Source organism: Nycticebus coucang, chromosome 5, assembly GCF_027406575.1.
Source record: "Nycticebus coucang isolate mNycCou1 chromosome 5, mNycCou1.pri, whole genome shotgun sequence".
Classification (NCBI taxonomy): Eukaryota; Metazoa; Chordata; class Mammalia; order Primates; family Lorisidae; genus Nycticebus; species Nycticebus coucang.
The window spans coordinates 122,027,133-122,030,161 of NC_069784.1; the positions used below are offsets into that span (position 1 = coordinate 122,027,133).

Below are 3,029 nucleotides of genomic sequence, written 5' to 3' on the forward strand. Positions count from 1 at the left end.
TTTCTTGCCAGGCCTGGTGTCATGCCCAGGCAATCCCAGCTACTCTGAAGCCTGAGGTGGGAGGATTGCTTCAGCTGGGAGTTTGAATCCAGCTTGGGCAACATGTTGAGATCCTAAAAATAAAATAAAACAAAGATTGTCCTATTTTAGACATTTCATATAAATAGAAGCATATGGTGTTTTAAGACTGATTTCTTTCACTTAGCATAATGTTTTCAAGGTTCATCCATGCCCTGGCATGATGCCTCATTTTTTTTTTATTGTACAAATACTATTCCATTGAAAATATAAACCACATTTTGTTCATCCATTTATCATTTGAAGGACACTTGGGTCGTTTCCACTTTGGCCCATAATAACTAATGTTGCTCTGAACATTCGTGTACATGTTTTTATGTGGACCCATGTTTTCATTTCTTTCAGGTATGGTTATGGGCTGAATAGTGGCCCCCTACCCCAATTCATGTGTTGAAGTCCTAACCCCTTCACATCTCAGAATGTAAGCATAGTTAGAGATTAGGTCTTTAAAGTGGTTATTAAATTAAAATGAGGCTACTAGGATGGGGTCGTAATCCCACAGGAATGGTGTTTATAAGACAGACACCAAGGCTGCATGTGTAGAGGAGAGACCCTGTGAGGACACAGGGAGAAGGCAGCCATATGCAAGACAAGGACAGAGACCTCAGAAGAAACCAGAACTGCCAACACCCCGAACTGTGAGAAATAAATTCTTGGTGTTCAAGCCACACCTTCTGTGGTATTTCATTATGGCAGTGCTAACAGACTGATACAGGTGTGTGTATGCCTTGGGGTAGAATTGCTGGGTCATATGGTGTCAACATGGGGAACTGCCAGACTGTTCATAGACAAACTTTGTATGAATATATATTTTTCTTCTAAACCAACTTTTATTTTTAATTAGCCAAGTGTGTACTGACCTTTATTGGGACAGAATGGAAGACCCCAAAGGAAAAAGAGACAAGATCCTTACCCTAAAAAATTAAAATCAACTTGATACACACTGCATAAGATAGTAAGACTTAGAGATATTTACTGGGTAGCATTTGAGTAGTGCAAGACAGCACAGAACAGAGAAAACCGACACCAGGGGACACCATCAGCAACTATGACAGGGAGTTAAGGACAGCAATTGGGGGATACGTCTTGGAAGGTGGAAACACATCGAACATGTGTTCTCATCCCCCAGATACCAGTGGCTTCTTACGGCCCTTGAGCAATTGAGCTTCACCCCTGAACTTCAGTTTGCTCAGCTCTAAAACTGAAAGTGAGGATCAGGTGAGGAGACTCTCAGGTCTTCCAATTATAACAAAACACGATTCTAAAAACAAATGCAAAAAACCAGGGAAGGTGAGGATATTACAGGAAAGAGAAAGTACAAGCACAAAGCCACAGAGGGAGGAAAAAACTAGTTGTGTATGGACAAGGTGTAATGTGGGGCAGCACAAAAGCCTGTTTAACTGTTCTAAAGGTTCTGAGGACGATAACCTTAGAAATCGGTGAGACACAGTGCTGAGCCAGGTAAGGGATCCTAACCTGGGGCCACAATGGAGAAAGAGATAAAGCAGTCAAAGCCGGACTTCTCTTCATGCTCCCCACCTCACTCCATTCTTTATGTTTTCAAGGAACTTTATTACAACCCTTTCCCCAAACCCATACCCCAAATACAGTAAGAAGAGGGTGTGGTTAAGACGCTTTATCTTTAGGCTCACACAAGCAGCCCCTTTTTGTGCGCCAGGAAGCCCAGAGCCACTGCTGGAAAGATGCTGGTCAATCCAGTCAGCTTCAGCAGGCCTGGCACAGAGGGCAGATGTCTCTCCAAGAAGGTTGTAGTGATGGGTCGTGCAGGGACATCCACCGACTCTGGTTCTGGCTGCCAGATTTCATCCTCTGGAATCTTCCCCACAGCATGCAGGATCTCTTGGGCTGCTCTCTCCCCAGCCTCCACAGCCCCCTCCATGTAGCCACTCCAGTGTGTGGCAGTCTCAGTGCCTGCAAAATAAATCCTGCCCACTGCTTGGCGTAGTACCCTTCCACATTGAGTCATGATCCCAGGGGGAAAGTAGGAGGCGTAGCAGCCCCCAGAGTGCTGCTCCTCACACCAGTTCTTCTCTTCATAATGTGATGGCTTTGGAGCTTCTTGGGATCCTAGAACTTTTGCATGGAGCTAACAAAGTTTCCACATCCTTTCTTCTTTGGTAAGACGTGCCAGCTTTCTGGCTTTGTGGGCAAGGATAAATCCCATTATTGCAGCACAGCTGTCATCAGGTTTGGTATCATCCAATGTGTATGAAATTGGAGCTTCCTCCCCTTCAATAATCATGGTTCCACAGTCATCCTTTTTCCTCCAGAAATGCTCATTGTAGTAAACTATACACTTGATAACAGAACCCAGAGGCACACATGTGATCAGCTGGTTCCTCATCATTGGCAGAGGGGGATTGAAGTGAATCTTCATTCCCAGAGTAGGAGGAACAGCACAAATCACATATTTAGCCTCATACGTCTCATGGTTTAGGGTCTTCGCAAGGACATTTTCTCCTTTCTGGTCAACGTAGATCACAAGCCTCTCCAGCTTCACTCTGTTCCCAGAAGGTCCATTATCTGCTCGCTCACTTGACCAGATCCACCCACAAATTTCCTCTCCTTTATTCCACCTAGAGTGCAGGTGGAGTGAGGTTTCTGACCAGGGAGAAATCCACTATATATTTTTCTCTTGAGTAAGTGCATAGGAGTGGCATAGCTGGTAGGCACACGTTTAAGAAATGGACAAATGGTTTCCCAAAGTGGCTGTACCATTTTACATTTCCACCAGCAATGTACGAGGGTTCCAATTCTGCATATCCTTACCAAAAGGTGTTACTATTTTTTAATTATAGTAATTCTAGTGGGTGTGAAGTGGTTTTGATTTTTTCCTTTTAGCAAACTTCAATTTTGAGAGCAGTTTCAGGTTCACAGCAAAACTGAGCAGAGCATCGTTGTCAAACGCCCTGTCCCCCAACCTTGCATAA

At 44.2% G+C, this 3,029-nt stretch overlaps 1 pseudogene; it reads right to left on the minus strand.

Moving 5' to 3' along the window:
- Positions 1-1,320: 1,320 nt before the first annotated feature.
- On the minus strand, positions 1,321-2,817 carry LOC128585586 (amine oxidase [flavin-containing] B-like; annotated as a pseudogene).
- Positions 2,818-3,029: the final 212 nt, after the last annotated feature.